General features: G+C 38.8%; 1 protein-coding gene across 1 annotated transcript in view; it reads left to right on the top strand.

The window, feature by feature from the left end:
* Positions 1 to 24657, top strand: part of LOC131663186 (homeobox protein unc-42-like) — a 914883-nt gene that overhangs the window by 706145 nt on the left and 184081 nt on the right. The window lies entirely within an intron of this gene.

The raw sequence follows: 24657 nt of genomic DNA, 5'->3' as shown, positions 1-24657 counted from the left end.
TCATAAGAAGCGTGCATGTATTAACTCGGCGAACAAAGAGCGCCGAGCAATCCGATGCTGCATGTTATTGTCGCGTGCGCTCTTTGTAAACATAAACACGCGGGCCGAATATAGTGTAGAATTAAGAGGCAATAAACAATCTCGCTTGTGATATTGATCGTAATTCTGATATTATCATTTTGTGTTAGTAGAAAGTTGGTTGACTGACATCCGTTCCCTCCTGCTCTCCGATTTTTGAATTTGAACGTGTAGATAATCCCGCGTGCTCTTCGATGCGATCGCGCGCATAATTAAATAAACGGATAGCTACCCCGTTACATCACATAAAGTAAGCGAAAAGATAAATTATACGATATTCGAACTATAAATCGAAATATTTCCTAGTTAACTTATTCCTATGCAAGCGTATGCTACGCTAGCCATGCCCACCTATATAGTCTAATGTAAACGAATTAGAAAGAGATAGCTTAATAAATTAGACAAAGAGGGCGCATCGCATTCACTTTGACGACGCCTAGTGAGAGATAGACTAATAGCCAAATCATATGAGAAAAGGACAGCGCTAATTAATAAAATCTCGCTGTTTCGAATTGATACTGCTAAGATCTACGGCTAGAATATAAATGATAAGAGAGGGAAGGCCGAGAGTGTGCCGATGGCTGTATGATAGACTGGACGTTTGGCTCCAGCTATCTATTTTCTAAGTTTTATTTTATTAATTTATTGTTGCAATTTCGTAAATTAAAATTAAAGTGTTAGCATCATAGCTCGCTCGTGCTCATTGTAATTAATTTTTATAAATTGTAAAACAATTATCCAAGATATATTGGGCTGTCAGAATAATTTTTATAATTAATAATTGCCTGTGGAATTGCCGGGACATTTGTAGAAAATTATATTTATTTACTGGAAGTCCTGGGAAACTGAGATACTATTATAAGCTCGGAATTACACCTCCATTACCCTAGAGTGAGTACCACAGGATTAGTAATTCAGCCAGCCTTAATTTTAAGCAATTCCTCTCACTACTTAACGGAAGGTATTACGTGCCGGTTTTTAATTGAATTTCAATATTAACGTAAAAACAATGAGGAGTACTGATTAGCGCTCGCGCGACTCTAGTATTAATTTTATAATCTGTTTGAGATTATCAATTTCTTTGTAATTGCTCATTAACATATTATGAACAACTTCGGAACTTAATTTTTGTAATTAATTTTAAGTGCCGAGCCAACATACTCATACAACACGCTACACTTCACATAATTTTTATTTTCTAAATTTCACACTAACAAATACACGTTTTGAATTGGTCAATAAAAGGCTCAATTTTTATATCAAAATTTATCAGCCGTGTAAATATCATAGTTTCCTATTCTTCACCTTCCTCTCCTGTATTTACTCTACTAAGCGCATCATAATCCCCGTGAAAGACAATAGACTAAGAAAAGTTGAAGAAAACAAGTTAATCCGACTATTTGCTATCGGAGTGACCGTGACCTTGAATACGCTCAACTCTCTATCCTTCGAAGCCGGCCTTGGCCTTAGCACTTTGCGTCCGCCAAATTTATTATCTAGAATTAAATTACTTGATCTGAATAAATATACGAAGTGGCACACCTCCTGGGTCTAGGTAATCCTAGTAATATTGACATTAGACATAGAAGTGCCTGGAGCCCTTATTTCCCCTTAATTTTTCTTAGTTTTTTAGCTAAACCGCCAGTACCATGGTGACCTGTTAGTCGGCAGAAACCACCGTGTTACAATTGGTTTTAGAAATTTTACGATTATATGTAGAAGTCATATAAGATCAATATTTTCCGATATTGTTATTCTTGAATGACATCCTGAGTGCTAATAACTGTCAACTAATTGGCGGCCATCTTTAAACTTGTACCACTCATATATCTGACTTTTACACATACATTTATCTCTAAAGGCCTTTTGCATCATTATAATCATTTCTGTACAAATTTTTTTAAGTTTAAAGCAAAAATTAATGCATTTTCACTGTTGAACTCTTTCAGTCATCTTTAGCAATAAAAATGCGACAATTGACTAAAAAATTCCGTAATTTTGCGCTAATTCAGTCGAAGACTTTTGATAATTATTATAAATACTTTTTGGGCAGACCCCGTACAAGCAATTAATAAATGAAAATATTCAATATTTTACGCGAAGACTGAACAATTCAACAAATTACAACTTAAAAGACTGCAGTTGTTAACCTACTATTACGTCCCAAGCAAGCCAGACATCAAACGCTGATATGTTGTCGAAATAGTAGATTGCTTGTGACTTTTAGTCTTTCTCACGCAAACGGCTAACTGCGCGGTTTCTTCGCTTTCAGCAGCTTCGGTACAGATCGACCTCTAGACGGAATGTGCACGTAGCCGATGCCATTTCATGCAGAGAATGGAAGTCGCGTATAGCTTTCCAGCTAATATGCGCTTTTGACAATAATTTTGCCAAGCTTTGCTTGCTCTAGACTGATTTTTCAATTAAATTAAATTAAATATTTGTAAATTTCGGACGTAACATTTAGTGACACACGCGATGGGATACTTTTATTACAAATGTATTTGATGCTCATAATTACAATCGTACAGAATTAAATAATTAATTAATTAATAATTAATTATCTAACGGAACAAATCGAAAATAATGCTTATCAGAGCGTAACATCTTACAAGCTCAATGAAATGTTATCTCTTGATAGGAAGAAATTAAAAATCTGTCTCTAGTGTCGTCGGTTTTATTTCTCTTTCATTTTATTTTAATGCTTTATCTTTATATTTCAGCTCTCGATTCTACGAAATTTTTATTTCTCATTGATCAAAAAATCAAATAAAAAACTAATTTTGCAAAAGAGTAACTTTTATCCTCTCAGAAACAGTTTAGGAAAAATAGCAATGTCAGAAAACGGTAGCGGAAGGTCGTCACACTTAGAACAATATAACGAAGAAATAAACAAAGACGATTAATTCTTGAAAGAATTAGAGGTAGTAATATTAATAAACAACAACTAGAGGAACTACAATTTCGACTGTCTAAAAGACAACAAGAACTTGAAGAACGAGAAGTGGCTATTCTAGCCGAAGAACAACAGATCAAGACAGAGGTTAAGAAAATTGTAGAACAAGTATCCACTGCCCTCGCAGAAGAAAATAAAAAAACCGTTGCTTTAGACATAGAAATTAAACGGTTAAAAACTACTCTTCAACAAATGCAAATTGAAAACCGAGAGATTCTCCCTCTCCAGGTTCCCTCTAGTACTTCGTTAGCTGAACAAACAAGAACAAAAATTTCGGATCCTTTCGCTGATATTAGAGCATCATTAGAAAATTATTCAAGACAGGATGAAACGCCCAGCCAGACTACTGCTGAACAAAATTTAACAGTACCCGTCTCAGTTACAATTTAAGAAGCCCTTATAAAGGTTCCTTCTTTCGATGGCACGAACTTGCCTCAATTCCTACGCGCATGTCGCCGTGCTCAGAGACTGGTACCATCGGAAGCTCAAACAGAATTAATAAAGCTCCTGACGAACAAGTTAGATGACAGGGCCTATGAGGCTATCGAGGGCCTTCAATTCACTTACTTCGAAGATTTTTCGAAACAACTAAGACAAGTCTTTTCACCAAGCATCAGCGCGAACACTTATCGCTGTAAGCTCGTAGAGATAGTAAAAGAACGCGGCGAGGCCATATTAGATTATATTAATAGAATAACCAACATTAGAGACTGCATAGAAGATGCAATTAGAAATGAAACAAAATCAGAATTGTCGTTAATGGAGGGCGGTTGCAATCACGACGCTCTCAGGAAGCTCGATTATGGTCCGCTTAGCAAAAACATAGATGATGCACATAGTGCACCATATGGCCAGCCGCGAGGCTGTCCAGGTCACTTTGTGCAAACATCTTTTTGTTAAAGCGGCGGATTATGATTATCTTCCTCAACAGAGAATGGAGACTTCTCAAACAAATAATTCGTTATTTTGGGAGAGAATGTCATAAACTTTTCTTTTCTGTACGGGCATATGCAAATGCAAATGCTGATGTACCAAATGTGCCACCGATTGCTCTCGACAAGCAGTAAATGCAAGTCGACCCGAAGTGAATGCAATGTATATTTGAAAGAAGACTTGTAGTCACAAGTGCGGAAGTCACTTGATGGAAAATCTCTCAGGATTGTGGTACCGTGCGCCTTCTTAGAGGACGGGAGACCGCTTCGGAAGATAGTTGTAGAGGACTAATGGTCCCGGCAATCCGAATTTAATTCGGGTAGATAACAAATTACTCTCTGCCGACTGGCAATCGGTAGGTGCCACTACTGTAGGTAAAGAGTCACGGCCGTGATCATCAAAGTTCTTTGCCTCGAGCTCCTGGACTCGCACAAACTCACTCACTCACTGCTCGCACGCTCGCACGCTACTCGCTTATTTTGAACGCACACGTTAGCACGCTAAAACTAATAGTCGAACGTCCCACTCCAAAAACGCTACAAGCGATTCCAAGAAGATCAAATATAACTAGACATTGCATTGTACCTCGAAAGTGAAATGGTCAACCATTCTAGGTATAGAAAGGCGAGGCAACGTAAGCAGGAGGCGACCGTTGAGAAATCAGAGCATTGCTCTAACACTCTAGTGTCAACTCAGTTTCCTTCGCAACTAATCAATTCAGACGAAATCAAAGACGATTGCCCCCAGTTAAGAGGTTTAATTTGAACGCATAACAAAACCCTGAACTGGGCCAGAAACTGAGGACCATACAATTGAACCTCAACAAAAGGCAAGTAGCTAACGATGAGCTCCGAGAGATCATGACAGACAGAAATTTTGACATACAGGTAGCACTAGTGCAAGAACCATAACACTGGAATAACGCGATTTCAGGCATAGACAGTATCATGGCCATTTACGGAGCCGAAAAAGGCGAAGTGATTCAAGCCGTGATACTCCGTAACCCGCACAGGTTCACAGCTACTAAGATTTCAAATTTTTGTAACTTCTACTGTGCCTGTGCACAGATAGTCGGAGCCTTTGGTGAAATTTATTTCATAAGCGTCTATTGCCAGTTCAGCCACAGCACGAAGACCTATCTTGACAAACTAGCTAAGATTCTGAAGCAATTGAAAGGCAAAAGAGTCTTAGTTGGAATGAATGCAATTGTCAAATCAAAGATCTGGTCTAATACACAGGATAAGAATGAAGAAGTCATTGAAGAATTCATAGACCTATACGGGCTAATAGTGGCGAACAGGAAGGGCCAGCTTCCAACGTGCCGCAGTACAAGGGGGGAGACGGATATCGATGTAACTCTACATACATCAAATCTGTTAAACCTCTTGGCTAGCTGGACGATGAAAGAATGGATCACCAGTGACCACAGGCCCATAGTGATCGACCTGGATTTTGCCTCACAACCAGCCAGACTCATGCGAACAGTAGAACAAACAATAGAACCAAGGTTCAATATGAAGAAAGTTGATTAGGAGAAATTTGGGAGACTTTGCAAATTCGAGAAAGAGAACCTGTCTGAACTCCTTTTAAAAACCTCCGAAGTCATCGAAACATACGTTTCAAAACTTGAAGAGGTTTTAATAAGGGCAGCAAAGGACTCGATCCCATCAAAATGGAATGTCATCTTTGACAAACCACTTCAGGAAATCAGGTATGTAGGATATGAGGTACTAACCTATGCAGACAATGTGCTTCCCATCATTAAGGCGACGACACTCATTAATTTTGAAAGACAAGCCCAAGAAGTCATTCATATAATGACGAATTGGTGTAAGTCCGACAAAATGAATTTGGCAGTGCAAAAGTCAGCACTAATATGGCTAAAAGCCCAACTAAACGAGAATAGGAGCCCTACAGTTAAAATTGGGAAAGATAACAGTAGAACGCACAAAACAGTCAAGTACCTGGGAATCACGATTTCAAAAGGCTTCCAATTGGGAGAACACATTCGAAACGTGGTTTAAGACTACAGAAACACCTACTTCGAGCTAAGTAAAATAGCGAAAGGGAACTGGGGCTTAAAATTCAATTCTATGAAAAAGATATACAATGGCTTCCTACTATCGAAAGTTATATACGCCGCTGCGGGCTGGTGGCAAAGAATAAACATCAAACAACAATCTGCCATAGAAAGATTGCAGCGATAAGTTCTTTGCAAAACAATAAAAGCCTACAAATCGATCTCTCACGAAGCGGCGCACGTGCTTGCAGCCACCTGACCAATAGCTCTCAAGCTCGATGGGAGAGTTGCGAAGTACTGCGTCAGGAAAGGTAAAGCGATAACACTGCACGGCATCCGAATAGACTCGGAAGAACTTCGATCCGACAGACTAAAAATCTCGAAAGCCATACAACTCATCAACGATGAAATCGAAAGAGTATGGCAGGAGAGATGACAGACAGCCATAAAGGGCAGGAGAACGTACTGCTATTTCCCAGTTATCAAAGATAGATTAAAAAAGGGATGGCTAAATCCCAATCACTATACAGTACAGTTTATGACTGGACACGGTGGTTTTAAGTCATACCTCCATAAAAGAGGATTATGCGAAGACTAACTGTGCAGTTGTGGAGAAATAGAAAGCAAAAGCCATATTCTCTTTGACTGCGAAGAATTAAGGGAACTAAGAAAGCCATTAATAAAGGCTATTGAAGAGAAGGGCCATATATGGCCTTGCCCTGAAACGGCCCTAGTATCTACGAGGAAAATCTACAAAGTCTTTGAAGACTTTGCTAGTAAAGTCATAAAGCCCAGGGAAGGAGCACCTATAAAGAAGAGTTAGTGCAGAAAAGTAATTATCAACTACAGTAGAAAGACGCCGCTTCTTACAAGGTCCCTTATGAATTAAATTCTGAAGTTCAATAATTCGAACGCTAAGTAGAATATCCGACACTTATACACTACGAGCGGCACAATAATAAATCTGAACGCGATGGGGAATCGGTGGCTGATCATCCTGCTGATTTCCTGTCTAAAACAAAACGTTACAATAAATGCTCGACAAAACACTTTCCACCGTTAAACTATTAACAGGTAGCCAGCAGGTCTATCGTGCTACCAACCATAAGCTGGCGCCCAAACATACATGAGAAAAACACGGCACCGACCTCGACCTTCAGCCTCTCTGACGGCTAGAGCGCTCTGCCGTGTGACGTCACTGGTATGACTCGCTGACCGTCTCGCTGATGTTTGTTGTCGTAGCTGTCTATCTTCTTGCTCGTCCTCTCGCTCGCTCCACAATACTGCCTCAATCCGTTGTTTCACCCGATAATTGCTGTTGTCGTTGTTTCCGCCGCCTCTCTGTTGTTCGGTATTGCAGCAACGTCAAAACTACTCACGCGCACCCGCGCACCTCACCGGTTTCCCACACGCACCGGTGCCAGGTATCCTTCGGGACACGGCTGGGCGCGACCCAGCCTTACACTCTAATACTCGTCCGCGCACCGGGCGTGTCTCCGAAAACGAGAACGCGGGGCCAATTTCGGAAAACCGTAACCTTCGGTTTGATCCGTGCGCGCGACTTCCTCTGCTCACAGCCTACAAGAGACTCTCCCGAATTTTCCCCAGCGATCCGCAATTCGAGCTCTCTCTCTCTCTCTCTCTCTCTTTCTCTCTCTGCCAGACGAGGTTCCACCTCATTGGCGCAATAAACGAACTAATCTAATCTAATCTCTCTTCTTCTTCTTCTTCTGCTCCATCTCCATCGCTCCAGTCGTCAGCTCAGCCCGTCTACGGCACCTCGTAAACAAAAATCCAAGTATGAGTGTGTGTACGAAACGCACACACTCTCAGCTTGGCGCGGCGCACGGACATTTGCGAGAGCCAGACGTTACATAATAAAAACTACAGTCTTTTATAGCCCGAAAGACTAAGACAAGAGAAAGAGAGAGAGAGAGAATTCGAAAATTGCCGCGAAATCGCTCGCGATAGACAAAATATTGTCGGTAGTACCCTGCGGTGCAATTACGGTAATCAGCCGTAATTGTTGAAGCGAGATTTAAACGGTGCTCCTTGGATCAGCTGCGCTGCCCCCTCAAAATCTGCTATTGCTTGCTACTACTGTAATGCTGCTGCTGCTGCTTCCTCGCTACACTCACGCAATTATCAAAATCCCAGGAAACTTTCGATAAAACACGGCGAAACACTGTGCAAAATATTTGACGGTACTTTCACGAAAGCAGCTCAGGCTTAACTGTCTATTTTCAAAATCTCGTTCGAACTAATATCACGAGTAAACGAATCGCGAACTGATCGATTAATCGAATCGACTACCGTTGCAGAACATTATTATACATAATTGTTAAAAGCATCCACTATTACGATAAGAATATTTCAATTTGTGAAATATACATTGACTATATCATGCAGTGCATATTAAAATAATACATATTAAAATAACAATTACTAGCCTGCGGTCGAAGATATATATCTATAAGTGTATGGATACATCATATTGATGGCAAGACGTATATACGAAATAATAACAAAAATAAATAGCATACTAGAGAAGAACTAAATATACTGTGACGGCGGACAAAATAATTTTGATTTTTATAAGAATTTTTCTTGTAGCATCTAAGCCAAGCGCGGAACGAGAACAGTTGCTTATAGCGAGGGAATGAGATGAGTATCGCGATAAGAATTTCCCTCAAAAAGCAATAAAATCCGTACTGCATCCGAGCCAGCGCTCTCTCACGCATGCAAAGAGGATATAGTCCCTTGCACGTGTTTAACAACTGTCAACATGTCGATGAGAGGAGTGAGTCATAAAACTGCGACTGCATCCTGTATGCTACTTTTCCTAACGGACTTTTCCTCCTTTTAAGATGTTCGAGAATTTACCATTGAGATGGAATAAAATTTAAAATTATCCAAACGTAATTATTTAACTTTCGGAATACATCCCGGATAATTATGACATCTCAAACCTCTCATCAAGTTCTCACTCCGAAGTTCATATTAGCTAGAAAATAAGAAAAACAGTGAAAATCCAAAAAAAAAAATTATATATGCGCACTATGTTTTTATTGTAAGAAATTAGGAAATAATCGCCTTGTTAAGTTACATAAGTTTTCTTTCTTGTATTAATACTCCGACTAAAACTTAAAATAAATAGAATTGCATGATTAATGAATAATTTAATAAACCATCCACGAATCTGTACAATACAGGGTGCTATATCATAAATTACACTTTATTTTTTATTTCAATGCAAATTATACTCAACTGTAATTGCGAAAAAAACCTATAATAATGTCCCTAGTATTAAGTAACTTGTAAGTTATCGAGTTTATACAAAAAAATAATTTTTAAGTTATTGTAAACTTGCTTATTGGATAAATCTTGGTTGAAAACGGTACTCGAGGAGCCATCTCGCGAGCTAAGGCCTGTACCCTTGCGCCCGCGCCTCCGATTTTCTCCACGCCTCCGCTTCAATCAGGGTCCGAAAACCCAGCGAGGAAACTCAGAAGAGACGAGTGAGCCAATTAACGCATTATCGCCTGCTCCACTCCTCCCGAAAGCAAGACGCTGAGAGAGGGACTTACCATCCAGCCACCCCCAGCGTATAAAAAGAGCTGTACGAGGCCCGAGGGGCAATCGAGAAAAAAACCACGAAGTCGAAAAAATCACGCAGTGCTACTAGTGAGGAGCAGGAAGTCAAGCAGCTAAACAGAACGAGGAAACAGGGAAAATCAGTTAATTTAAAATAAGGATGTGCAGGCCGAAAAAAAGCCAATTATTCAATAAAAAAAACAGAAAGCAAACGAAACCATTTTTATATCTTTTTCTCTTTCTTTCTTCTAATTTAGAAATAGCTCGTGCTTCCCTTTTCTTTTTTTTATTATCTGGAGACTACTTTTGATAGGCTCCAGGTATTAATTTTGTTATGAAAACCCGGGTACTACTATTGATAGGACCGGTGGTGCTTCTCGCCTAAAGATTACAACTTTCGATTGGAATCTAAAGGCGGAAGTATAGGCTCTGTGGCACTATCCCCCCGATTAAAAATTTTTTCTTGACAAGTGAGCCATGCCAGTTTAGGCGAGAAATCGCAGTTCTGGCGACATCAAAACCCTGAGACTGCGCCAAGCCTCAGGCGCACCTGAGCTGTGTCGTTGCCACGACGTCACAATACTTAAAAAATTTTATTGATGAAGGCTGAAGATTTTGTAACGATATTGTTGTTTTAATGAAATATTAGGTTTTATTATTATTATATGTATTTTATAACAAGAACAAAATTTTGAGCTTTGATTTGTATTAAAATCTTAAAAAAAGTAAATTGTCAGAACGAAACATCCTTGCAATGTCGCCAAAAAATATAATCCCGAAAAATTTTTTTATTTTTCTAAAATACATCTAATTTTTTAAAATAGGTAATCTTTCAAATCATATATTCCTTTTTAAGTATAACTGTATGTGAAATGAAATGTAAGCCTCGCTATCACGAATATTTAGAAATTTTTCAATAGGCATTTTATTAATAATTATTATTGTAAGTGAGTAACACAGTTGTAGCCCGATTTTTTTTCACACCAAGTCATTTTAAAATTGCTGAACATGTTTCATATTTCCGTTATTAAATATGTTATTAAATATGTCAGTCTCACTCAAAATAATTGATTAATCAAAAATGTAAATAAATAACGAAATCATTTCAGATTAATTAAAAGTCTGTGTTTAATTCAATAATTTCAATTTTAGACCCATCCTATTTTTATAACAGGAAAATAAGAGGAATATAATAATAATCAATATAATTAATATAATCATATGAAATTCACAGGTTAAGTAATTTCGTAATTAAAATTTTAATTATTCAATTATAAACTTCGTGAATAAATATCATTTTCGATTTATTAAATGGATAACCTAGCGATTAAACAGCCATTGCGAAAGTGTGAAATTACTGAAATGAGATGGTAAAAATAACATTGTTAAGTTAACATTGTATGTCTAGAATTTTATTTTCGATGTATAAAAAGACCTTATGGTGCATTAATCTATTCATCAGGTGAACAGAAATTCGTATGATATCTGATTATAATATAAATTAATATAATATAAATTATATCCGTTTTCCATGTTACAGTCAAATTTATCTTTAAAATCACAAGTCTAACCTAGCTATAAAATAATACTACATTTTTCTCATTGTTTGATACTTCGTTGCGAGTTAACAACCGCTTAAGGAATTGTATATTCCAAGTAAATATATATTAAGTATTGCACATAGATGATAATGTTAGTCAAAAAATATACGTAGGATGGACTTTCACCATTGAAAAGATCAATTTTATCTCTGATTAAATTCAAGAGATACTAATACATTTTATAGATTAGAATATTACCCAATTATACGTTAACTTGTCGTCCAATTTATCACCTCAAAATTTGTCGTACTTGCTGGTGAGTGCACCTGGTTCAAAGAACACCAACATAAGATTAAAAGTACGTACAGCTAAAATTTTTACCACGTCTTTATTCAACATTTTTTTAAAAAAGTGATGAATTAATTAGGGTATTATGCTCTTTGCCATATATATATAACGCTCCTATTATTGTGGGTATTGCTTACTTTTCGAATTTTATTGTACATTGCAAAAGTAAAAGATGTTTTTACTAACATCCTATCAATGTGCGTTGTTAATTAGATAGACTATCATAAAATTTAATTTAGTTGTTATCCAGTAGCACACTTTATTGACTTTATTTATATATGCGCACGTAATAAGTTATAATCTATGAGGTGTGTTCAAAAAGTAAGGTGAATTTTTATTTTTATGAAAAAATATTTATTTATTCATCAATATTTATGCTGTGCCCTTCAAAGTAATTTTCCTGAGATATAATACACATGTAGCAACTTTTTTTCTAATCCACGAAGCACTTCTGGTAAGCACTTTCTGGTATAGCCTCGAGTTCTTTCAGCGATTTTTTCTTTATCTCCTCAATCGTTCCAAACCTCTGTCCTTTCATGGGTTTCTTGAGTTTTGGGAACTAGAAAAAATCGCAGGGGGCCATATCCGGTAAATATGGTGTCTGAAACATGATTGTGGTTTTGTTTTTGGCCAAAAAGTTCGACATAAGCAACGATGAGTGAGCAGACGCATTATCGTGATGCAAAATCCATGAATTGTTTTCCCACAATTTCGGATGTTTTTTTTTTATTGCTTCTCGCAAACGGCGCATAACTTCAAGGTAATACTCTTTATTGACCGTACGACCTTGTAGTAAGAACTTTTGATGTAATACGCCACGATAATCAAAACAAACAATGAGGAAAACCTTGACATTTTATTGAACTTGTCGCACTTTTTTTGTCTTAGATCTTCTGGAGTCTTCCATTGGCACGATTGGGCTTTAGTTTCGACGTCGTAACCATCAACCCATGATGCTTCACCAGCTACGACTCTTTTGAGCATATCAGGTTTATCATTGACGTCGTTTAACAGTCTTGAGCGATGCTCCTTCGACGATTTTTTTGTTAAAAACCAAGCAGTTTCGGAACAAATTTTGCTACTACACCTTTCATGCCCAAAACTTCGGAAAAAATTGCATGGCATAAGCCAACAGAGATGCCGACGTCTTCAGTCACTTCTTTAATAGTGATTCAATGATTTTTTAACACCATTTGTTTCACTTCTTCAACGTTTTCATCAGTTACTAAAGTGCTGGGGCGTCCAGAGCGAGGTTCGTTCTCGGTGTCTTCTCGGCCATCTTGAAAGAGCTTATACCACTTGTAAACAGTTTTTTGACTTAAAGTAGACTCACCCAATGCCACTGTCAATATTTCAAGTATTTGGTATAATGGTAAATTGATAGTAGAACCATAGTCCTACAATGAATTATTTGTAGGGAATGATCAGTCTCACTATCAATTAAGTATGGATTGATCAGTTGTAATATGAATTACTATGAATAAATTTATAGCTCGATGACAATGTAATGGTATACTTCTATAGTAAGTGTAGCATGAGTATATCTATTGACTGGGCGATAATGATGGTGTGCCCATGCAGCAAACGTAGTGTCAGTATACTTTGTAACGGGGTTGCTTATCGTTTAATTATTTTTATTAAGGCGATCGCGTAAATACGCTCGTAATCACCTACGTTCAATACGGAGGTCAGAGAGCAAGAGGGAACGGGTGTCAGTCAACCAACAAATCTACGAATCTACAGGATTGGAATCAGTACGGAATAAACACGTCGAAATTACTTGTTAATATCACGAACGAAAACTCTTTATTGTCCTCTCTGAATGTTACACTAGCATTGACCCGCGTGTTTATGTTTACGGTAGCGCTTGCACGACGACAACATACGGTGTTGGTCGCTCGCCGCTCTTTTTTAGCAGAGCTATTACATGCACGCTTCGCTTCGAGTACGGAAAATTAGTTATCATGTATGCAATCGCGGTCGCGAGATTAAGCTGGCCAGCTTACCTTTATTTTTGCAGACGTACGAAGACGAAGGGAACAATTCGCACTCTCACTACGGGGAAGTCTGTTTGTTCTATGCCGCGGATCGCGAGTTCGCGCGCACACGGTTTCGCCCTCGATGGCGAAACCTCACACACACACTCTGGATTCCGCAGGTACCGACGCTGCTTTCTCCGGCTCAGGTCTGCGCTCCGTGTAGCTCTGTAACGACAGCCTCTCGATCTCTCTCGTGCGCACAGGTAATTAGATTGTCGGTCTTGATTTCCGTGGCTTCCGTATCGGTAGCTGATTCTTCACTAGTTCGTTTTCAATCGCGCGCGTTCCGTCTGCTCGCGTGCCAAATTCCGTCGTTACATATTTCGTCTCCCGGCAAGTGCTGCCCCCGCAGGCAGCCACTAGGTGAAGCAATTAGCGCTAATTTGTCGTTTACCGTCACAACTTATAATGTGTAGCATACGGATCCTATAGAGCTAGCCTGTAGTTATATTACACAGCGTCAGTCACGTCATGTTATTTCTTATTGTGGTATCATGGTTTGGTTGATATGCAACAGCAAATGGCGCGGTCGAGCGCGCTCGCTCAACCCAGATCGCGACAATAAAAAGGATTTCGCATCTTAAATATAAATGTTACCATTCCACCATTATCACAAATATTATAAAAAAATGCGATTTTTTGGTATAAAAAAATAATAATAAATTAATAATTATCAAACGAAATTCTAATGACGTAGAATGCCGTAGAATGATAAAGAATGACGTAGAAGTGATAAAAACAAAAAGGATTTGGATGGACCAACAAAAGCTATATTACAATCGAGCAGCCAGGAAAAAGAGTTCACCGCTGAACCCGTAAAGAAATAATTTGAAGTATTATTCAAATAAAAGAAATTGCTGGATCGCTTTTGCCCGGCTTACGGGATTGTGATTAAGTTTTTTCTGAAATATAATTGCTTCGCAAGCTTGTGAAAAAATATTTTGTTATTATGACGTTATATTAGTGCGCAAAATAATGAAAGTATGTTAGATGATCTTGCGAATAAAATGAATTAAATATATATGATTTGTAATTTTATTTATATAATTATAGCATAACCCCATAGGCTGCAAGATATACAAATTGTTCACAAAATACTTTTAAAAGTACAATAATAAATTATAATAGCATTTAGAGGAGCAACTAGATCAGTAACGCAAATTAGTATTCAATAGACAAAAGTTTTATCTTTTATCAAATGACATAGTCGAGAATACGTTTTGAATTGAATATAATTTAATTTTAATTTAATTAACAAATAAGAAAGTTAGACGAATTAAGATATGAGCTCATATTAATCAAAACAATTATAATATATTGTATTGTTAGGATTATTAGAAAAGACAATGAGGTGTAGACACAATTATAGAGTAAGAAGAGCTTGCGTACATAAACTTAATAACGAGCGACCTTATGTATTCATTAATTAATTAGCATGTAAGTCACGGGAAATTGTTATTTCAACCCTAAGATACCCATACCTTCGTTTGAGGAGAGAAAGAGGGAGAGATAATGTTTTTAATTACTTTTAGATTGAGGTTTGAGGAAATACACAAATATTTTTAAACTAACATTTTTTTTTTATTTTTTTTTCATTCATGTTATACGAGGGTCGTTTGAAAAGTGCGTACAAAGTCAGAGAGATGGCGCTACTAGTGCGTATCAAGGTTATTTTCAGTTAGTGGCATTTCTTGGAAGAGAACCCACCAAGTTTCAGCCAGATCGGCCAATTACTTTGCGTTTTACATTCGTTCAAATCAAAGAAATCGAGTGGTTGTAACCAAATGGACGAAAAAAAATTGCGTGTATTGATTAAACATTACTTTTTCAAAGGAAAAACGCCTCAGGAGATTAAACAGAAGCTTGATAAACATTATGGTGTTTGTGCACCTTCGATTAGAATCGTTTATAAGTGGTTTCAAAATTTTTGGAGTGGCCATATGAGCACAAAAGACGCTGAACGTTTTGGATGCCCTATTGAGGTTACCACTTCAGAAATCATTGATAAAATCCATGATATGATGATGGCTGACATAAGAATGAAGGTGCGTGAGATTGCTAGTACTGTAGGCATCTCGAGCGAACGGGTACATAATATTTTGCACCAACATTTGGACATGAAAAAGCTATCCGCTAGATGGGTGCCGCGATTGAACAAAAACGAGAATGTGAAGTGTTGCAAGACTGGTTTGCAGCTGTTCCAGCAAAATCCGCAAGACTTTAAGCGTCGTTTCATCACTGTAGATAAAACATGGATACATCACTACACTCCTGAGACCAAAGAATAGTCTAAACAATGGGTTACAAAGGGGGAATCTGCTCCGAAAAAGGCGAAGACAATTCCTTCGGCCGGGAAGGTTATGGCGACTGTCTTTTGGGATTCGCAAGGAATAATCTCCATCGACTATCTGGAAAAGGGTAAAACGATTACAGGCGAATATTATTCATTGTTATTGGATCGCTTGTAAACCGAGTTGCTAGAGAAACGTCCACGATTGGCACGAACTCACGCCTCAGCAGTTGTGACCGCAAAACTGATGGAGATCGGGTTCCAACTCGTTTCACATCCCCCCTATTCTCCAGACTTAGCTCCGTCGGACTACTATTTGTTCCCTAATATGAAAAAATGGTTGGCGGGGAAAAGATTTTATTCAAACGAGGAAGTGATTGCAGAAACGAATGCCTATTTTACAGACTTGGACAAATCCTATTACTTGGAAGGGATTAACAAACTAGAGCAGCGTTGGATGAAGTGTATAAGCCTAAAAGGAGATTATGTTGAAAAATAAAAAAGATTTATTAAAAAAAATCAAGCAGTTTTTATTTTTGTACCGACTTTTCAAACGACCAAGCATACGTTAGCTTATTCTAAATTTTATTTATTGTATTTTATTTAGAGAATACATTATTTTGACCATTTTCCTGATGTTGCCGCTAATTGGAGTATATTGTACAATTCGATCGTGTAGAATTAAATAGTAGGCGGTAGTATTGTTAGGAAAATCTTCGCTTGAGATGACTTCCCTTGACGAGACAATCTTCTCTTCTTGGAGTTCTGGCAAGACGTTATCGCTGGCGACGCTACTTCATCTTGCTAGCTGGTCAGTCGTTAACGACGTTGTTGACCAGCGCCTACTCTGCCCTCACTGCTCGTACTTCTGGCATGTAGCCCACACTGCTGTACACGACCTGACCTATTCTGACCTCTGACTATCACACACTGTGCTTACTCTAAACTGTTTCCTTACTTTTCGTCAACTCACACACACCTCCTCTCTTTGTCCGCTTCCTTGTCATCGCTCGCTTCCACTCTACTGCACTCTCCACTTGACCTACTTATCAGACGGTGTGCGACAAACAACGCTAATTGGTCGTGTGTCGCACGCCTGCCTAAACTTGAATAGTTCGTGCGTGTGCTCTCTTTCTCTCTCTCTCTCTCTCTTCCTGACTTTAACTTTTTTAGGTATGACCGAATTAGAAAGCAGGGTGGTGGGGTGGGCCTGTAGGTCAGATCTTACCTTAACTTCAGCTTTCTAACCACTTGCGATTTAGTCTTTGACAATACACCTGAATTCATCCTTGACGAAATGAAGTCCGACAAGATCAAGCTTTTGATCGCGATGGTATACAGACCTCCTTCAGCATACTCTCCCACACATTTCTTTAATTGTCTGGCTACTTGCCTCGTCCTATAAGGAAATGAAATTATCTCCGGCTATTTTAACGCTGACCTCAGTTCTAGAACATTGCCTGATGCTTGAGCCTTGAGATCCCTCGTTATCTTACAAAATTTCCATATCATATTTACTGATTTTACACACCACTGTTTTAACATAATCCCTCCTTTCCTTACTACACTCGACCTCTTCATCGTCAAAAATTCAAATACCATCCAGGACTTGAAGAAATCTGATGCTCCTTTTATTACGGACCACGATTTTGTTACACTTATCTACCATCATAACTCGAACAAGCACGTCTCCAGATATATTAAGTCTCGTAGGTTGACTCATGTAGATGAAGCAGCCCTAAATGAAACACTCAGCAATTATCTCTCGCGTCTGGTCGACGAGTTTCCAGTACGATTGGAGCGCTCTTCGGACCGGTCTGCTGAATTTTTATCCCTAAGCGACTCGGCATGGTCTCTGACTGAAGTTATCATTAAGTCCTTTGATGTGGTAGCCTTTCTCAAAAGTATTAAGCTATCTTACAGACGTAACCGGCGGGTGACTTCAAACATCCGCGCTCTCATGAAATGGCGTGATGCTGCCTACAATCTGTCATCCTCTTCCCACTTCGAAAATGACGTATCTAATGCCCTCGACTCAGCTAAAAACTCCTGCATCTCAATCAGGCTATCCTCCACAGAAAACAGTAAGGCTAGATGGAGTCTACCGTCTTTATTTCAGTTTTTTCCTTCGGCCGTGTTAAAAACTCACTTTGCCAATATAGTCAGCTCTTCTCCACGGGACTTTTTTGTCGCTCTGTTAGCTTTCTCTTCAAATGTTTCTCATGTCCACTCTCCATTCGAATTCCGTGAGATTACCAGCCAGGAGGTCCTGGACACCCAAAAATTGTCTTCATCCAGAACATTTGGTTACGATGATTTGTCTGTCAAGATACTTAAACTGGTACCCTCCACATGTCTCTAGTATCTCACGCATCTTATCAAGAAATCATTATCGTCCGGTATTTTCAGCCTCCTGGAAACGGTCTCTTCACGCCCAATTATCTTCATATCTAGACCATTTCAAACTGTGTGATCCACGGCAGGCCGGTTTCGTGAGATTTCATAGACCACACTCTGGGGTGTCCTTGACGACATCCGTAGGGCCATTGAGGAGCGTAAAATTTCTATTCTCGTCCTGCTGAACTTTTCCAGGACCTTCGATATTTTCTCTCATGGCTGTCTTATGGTCAAGCTTCGGGACCTGTGCATATATGACACTGTCTTAAGCTGGTTTTTCAGCTACCTGGTTGACCAATTTCGGATAGTTGTGGAGGAGGATGATAGAGTGTCGGACTGGGGGTAGTATCCTGGGACCATTGCTATTCCTAATTTATACGTATCTCGGATTTGCCCTCTGCCCTCTTTTTTATGAACTACATGCTTTATGCCGAAAACACGCAGGTCCACCTTCACTGTTATCCTGGTGACACTGCAGAGGGTACAAATTGATGTTCAGGCTATAGCGGATTGGGCCCGAAGAAACGGCATCTCTTTTAACCTGAGGAAGATTAAGGTCATGATACTAGGTAGCAAACAGTACGTTAGGTCCATCAACTTAAATGACATCATGATCACCATTAACGAGGTTCTACTCGATTATGTTACCAGTACTTGCAACTGACTCCCACGTTAAATTGAACTGATCATGTCAGAAGCTTGACGAAGAGGGCCTATGGTTCACTGGCTTCACTCTGTTTCCATAAAAAATCTTTGTCAACTAACCTTAGAAAATTACTTGTTGAGCAGCTCGTCTTTCCTCACTTCGACTACCTCTCAGTGGCTGCATTCGGCATTTCTATTAAATCTCTACTCAAAACGGACAAAATCTTTTTTTTGCTAAGGGAAAGGTGACGTGCACATCAAATCGTCACCAGAAAATATACAAAAAAAAGAAAATAAAAATGTTTATTAATTGCTGCTATGCTTCACAGACTCGAAATACCGGAGCCTAAGCACACGTAGCTCTACTGGCGATGGACAGGAAGCATTCTCGAGGACAGTCAGTGGCCGGAATCCTCAAGTACCTCGTATAACCTCAGGCACCTTTCCGCTCGCCACTTCTGTTTATAACGGCGCAATCTCCTCCCAAATCACTGCCCTGTTCATACCCTCTGCAGTTGCTATCTAAGCCTAAATGCGCACGAATTTTTCCCGGTACCATTTTCCACATCTGTGCCACGGCTTTCTAACTCTGGGCTCCCTGACTGATAACTTGGGGTTTGCCACTCACCATCCGAGGAGTCACTGGCTCCGGCTTCACCCTTTCCAACTGCGCAGCTTGGAGTCTTAACGACTCCTTGGGTTGACTCCTTCTTAAAGCCCTCTTTTCCAACACCATTCTCGCTCTCGCCAGATCAGCCGCATAGGCATCACGGCACTGCAGCTAACAGTGAACAAGCACATCGAGCCACCCACAGTTTTCGCACACACGACGGGCTATGGGCATTAAAATCGCCAACTAATAAACGATTTTTGTTTAAATTTGCACTAATTGCAATAACGTTCCAGTCATCTTGGTTTACGGATTTAGCATACTATGTTATTAAAAGGATAGTTTACGTGACTTATGTGTACGCCGCATATTTCCACCGTGTTATTTTAAATTGTTTTTGATTGGTTGCTTGGATATATCATGAAGAACATTGATCAGTTTGATAGTTAAAATATGATACAGTAATTTAATTTATATTTGATTTGAACCACTCCAACACGACCCCACCGATTTTAGTGATTTATAGATATGTTGTAATACTCGAAAAAATATTCGACACGTGTTTTTAAAGGCTGACATCCCCTTTTAAGGGGTGAAATCCACCTTATAATGGATTTTCGAATTTTGAGAAATTCATAAATATGAAAATAAATATAAAATGATATCTTGGCGAAAAAAAAGATATTTAAACAAACTCAACGGCATTTTGAAGGGGAAATTTTTTTAAGATGCTACATAACTTCAAATCTATCAAAAAAACTACTTTTTACACTTTCAGATTAGAATTTCTCAAAAATCTGACGCGATGGAACAATTCTGAGGCCTTTTGTTATACACATAGCTACTTTTTCACTATAAAACGATTATTATTTTGATTGTTGCTGTTGTTTTTGTTATTGTTCTCAAAACTCAACGAATATTACATAGACCATTTTTTTCCGATTTTAGTTTAATGACGGTGGATATATTCAAGCAGGCTTTTCGACCTTGAAATGATCCCTAACTAGTAGAATTATTCTAAACATTTATAATGACTATTTTTCCGATTTCTGCAGTTCCAGAGTTTAATTGAGAGAGTGTGCATTTAAAATAAGTAAATCTATATTTTACTTTTCGTTAGTGATAATATTCAATCATATATAATTTTTTAAACAAGCGTCGTAGCAACCAATGCCGGAAATAATAAATTTTAGGTTTTTTCAAGACCTATCGATTTCTATCAGAATATTCGACCTACGAGAGTGGATCAATAAGTCCTTAGAAAAAGATAGAAAAATAATTTTTTTTTGGTAGATATTTTTACTTTTCAACATAATCTCCTTTTAGCTCGACATACTTTTCCAGGCGTGCTTTAAATTTTTTTAAGCCATCATAAAAAAATAATTTTGGAAATTCCTCAAAATAGCCATTTGTTTGTGTTCACGGTGCGCTGGAAGTGCCTTTAAATCGAAGGTGAAGAGCACATCCAATTTTATTGCATAAATAGATTCTACGGTACTTATTGAGTAACTCTCTGCAAAAATTAAAATAATCCCCAGGGCCGTTTTTATTTTTTTTTAGTTTTAAGCTTAGAAAATCAAATATTGAGACGTACACAAAAATTTGACGGAGCGTGGTCGGTGAAATAATTCGATGATGTAGAAAAAATCGTATAACATTTTATTAACTGAATAATTAACATCTGCGGACTGTATGTGCACATCTATATCAAATCTATACATATATACATATGTGTGTATATTTGAAATATATACATTAAATATCCAATAACAAACTATAACAAACAAAGAATAACGAACTATATATGTTGACTATTATATTCTTATATTATATTATATTATATTATATTATATTATATTATAACTATTATATTCTTGCACCGCTTTGAGTAAATTGGCAGCATAATTTTCGTGGGATTTATTCAACTTATATTTCTTCCAAGTGTTTTCAAAATCAGAGTGAACAGACTCCACTGCTTGTTCACTGAAATAACCGAGTCCTCTTTGAGCTTTATCACAAAAATATTTGACATGAAAGAACACTGCGTGTACTTTTGGAATGATACTTATATTTAAATCTTCGTAACTTTTTTCAAAATTATCGATGTATAAACTGAAATTTGGATCAAGTTCAACTGTAAAACAAAAATCGACTACTATGCAAAAATCTTCGAAGCACTTAACAAATTTCAAACAATCAATGAACTCGAGTTTCTAGTTTTGCTGGAAATGCGTGTCACAGTCTATTAAAGAAGGTAGACATTTTGCGCTCGATTGCAGACATTGGTTGTTTGAAATTTGTTAAGTGCTTCGAAGATTTTATGAAATAAGTAGCTACTTAACTTTTTATATAATAACTGTAGAAAGGAAGATGGCCGCGGTAGAGTAAGGACCGTGTGTGCCGTAGCGAGTGCTGAAAACAAAGTAATTAAAGTAGAAGCGAAGGGAGAGTGTAAAAAGTAGAAGGAAACAGTCCAGAAAAAGGGGAGGTTCAAGTGAGAGTGAAGGTGGATTGAGAGGAAAAGTGTGGCAGAAAAGGCAGGCGCTTGAAGTGAAGAGTGCTGTCAGAGGTTAGGACGCGGAGAAGGAATCAAGGGGAAGAAGGTGTTGTTCAAAGGCATGGAGGAGAGCAGCGAGAAGGAGACGGGGAGCCATCAGCGTTCAAGACAAGAAATAGGAAAGCGAGGACGAGGTAGACCGCCGAAGTTAAGGTGCGAGCAGGAAAGGATTGCGGCAGGTATGGATAAATTTATAATAAAAGGGAATACAAAAAAGGCAGATGACGAAAGAGAGGAAGGGAACTTAAGAGAGGGAGAGAAGGAGAGTGATGCAGCATGCCGGCAAGCGGCAACATGGGGGCCAAGGAACAACGAAGAGAGGAGAGCGAAGGAGAGGAAGCTGAAGGCGACGAGCATTTTGACGAAAAGGCGGGGAGGGAGGAGAGCGAAAGCCGAATAGAAGAGTTTATCGACGGAGGGACAATGGTGTTTAGTAGACGTGACGAGAAAAGGCCAAAAGACGTAGGACGGACTATCCAAAGGAGGGGAGAGGGCATACATAAGAGGAATGAAGAGAAATCATGCGACAGTTGCTCAAAAAAATTTGATAAAATGGAGAAAATGTTATGGAAGACATTGGAGAAAGTAAAGGAGAACAATTCGAAGAGGATCGGGGTAGTTGAGGGGAAGTTGTCTGAAGTGATGCAGGAATTGGAGAGGAGCAATATTGAGATAAAGAGGCTAAAGGCAAAGCTGGAGGAAGAAGGGAAACAAAGAGAAATTTTGAAAATGAGACTATGCAATAGAATTAATAGGGAAATGGAAACGGAGGGGAACGGACGACGCTCTAATGCAGCAACACAAGGAAGGATCGAGGACAACGGCGAAGAGAGGAATACGGCACAGCAGGTCACCGGGGAGGCTAAAAATTGGCTAGAAATGGGAGAAAGGGCAAATGAAGGGGAGGGGAACAGAAGAGTGATAGAATCAAGAAGAGCTAAGGGGGGAAGGAGAGTATGGGAAAGGTAAGGTACAAGGAGCTTTAACACTAAACCGGACAAGATGGCCAAGGGAGAGTTGGAGTTTGAGTTAAAGGAAAGGGCTGCGAGAAAACAGAATATCAAGGTTAGGGGACTGGCAGCGATAAGGGGAAGAGATGCAATTAAAAGAATGAGAGAGAAAATGGAGGAACTTATGCAGAGGCCGGTAAGGGTCTACAAAGTAGAATGTACGAGGGAGGGGATGATCATGACAATGTGTAGCATGGGGATAAGTTGGATTGAATGAGGGATAGGGGAAAATTAAGGAAGACGAATTTAATGCTTGAAGATAATTTAACGCCTAGGGAATGTGAGGTGATGGAGTGGCTACTGAATATAGAGAAAGAGGAAAAGTTGAGAGGGAATACAGCAAAGATCGGATTTATGAAAATAAACCTAGAAGGGGATTGGTACGAGTGGAGGGAGAGAGAGGGCGAGTTGTGCAGGTCTGAGAGAGGAAAATGACGGAAAACTTACGTTAAAGGATGTCAGAAGGAGAGACAAGGGGGGATTAGTGGGGTATCATGGAACGCAGCAGGGATGGAGAATGTGTGGAAAGAAGTCGACTTTCTGAAGAAACACGACATTATTATGATACAAGAAACGTGGATCACGCAGGAGAAACTTGAAGGGACGCTAAGGAAGATGGACACCAAATATGAATGGAGGACAAAGGCAGCGGTTAAAACGAAAAAGAAGGGGAGAGCAAGTGGAGGGGTGCTTGTAGGAATACGGAAGGGGATGGCTAAAGGGATTACTATAGAAGAATGGTCATGTGGGCTGATAGTCAGGAATCTGAAAGTTGATGGGGAGAGAAAGTGTAGTTTGATAGTAATTTACAACAACAGAGGAATGAAGTTAGCGATAAAGGATACGAGGGAACTGATTGAAACCGAGAATGAAGATGAAAGAAGAATTTTGATTATAGGGCACTTTAATGCGACAATAGGGGAGGCTCAAGTGGAGGGGGACTTGAAGGTGGAAAGGAAGTCAGAAGATAAAAAACTAAACGAGGAAGGGAAAAAATTGATGACGTTTTGCAAGGAAACTAACTGCAGGGTAAGGAATGGAAGAACGGAAGGGGACTGGAAGGGTGAGATAACATATGTGGGTGAGGGTAGTGGCTCAGTTCTTGATTTAATAATTGAAAAAGAGGAGGCGGAGGGATCTCTGGTTAAAAAAATGAAGGTGATTGAAAGATTGGAATCGGATCACCTACCACTATACTTTGAATTAGGTTATGAGAGAGATGGACAGGAAATACCAGAGGAAGAAAGCAGGGTCAACGAAGAGGAAAAAATTTTCAGATGGAAGAACGATAGGAAGGAAGAGTATATCGAAGAAATGGAAGAGGGGGCGGATGCTGAATTGGGGATGAGCACGGCGGAGAAGTGGAAGAAATTAATTGATAAAATGGAGACGGTAAGTAAAAAACGATGAATGTGCAAGAATAAGGGGAAGCAACGGAAAAGTGGAAAAGAAATTTGCAATAGAATATATGATGGTGAATATAAGCTGCAAAGAAAGATAGTTTGGAAATGTCTAAAAAGGTACTTAGAAGAGAAAGGGGAGACAGAGAAAGGCAGACTAAAGGAGGAAAGAAATAAATTGAAATGGATAATCAAAGAAAAGAGGAGGGAAGCAGCAGAGGACAAGTGGAGAGAAGTGG

This window comes from Phymastichus coffea, unplaced genomic scaffold (genome assembly GCF_024137745.1).
Source record: "Phymastichus coffea isolate CEN01 unplaced genomic scaffold, Cenicafe_Pcof_1.1 PCOF00002, whole genome shotgun sequence".
NCBI lineage: Eukaryota > Metazoa > Arthropoda > Insecta > Hymenoptera > Eulophidae > Phymastichus > Phymastichus coffea.
This window is presented reverse-complemented; position numbering and strand designations above follow the sequence as displayed.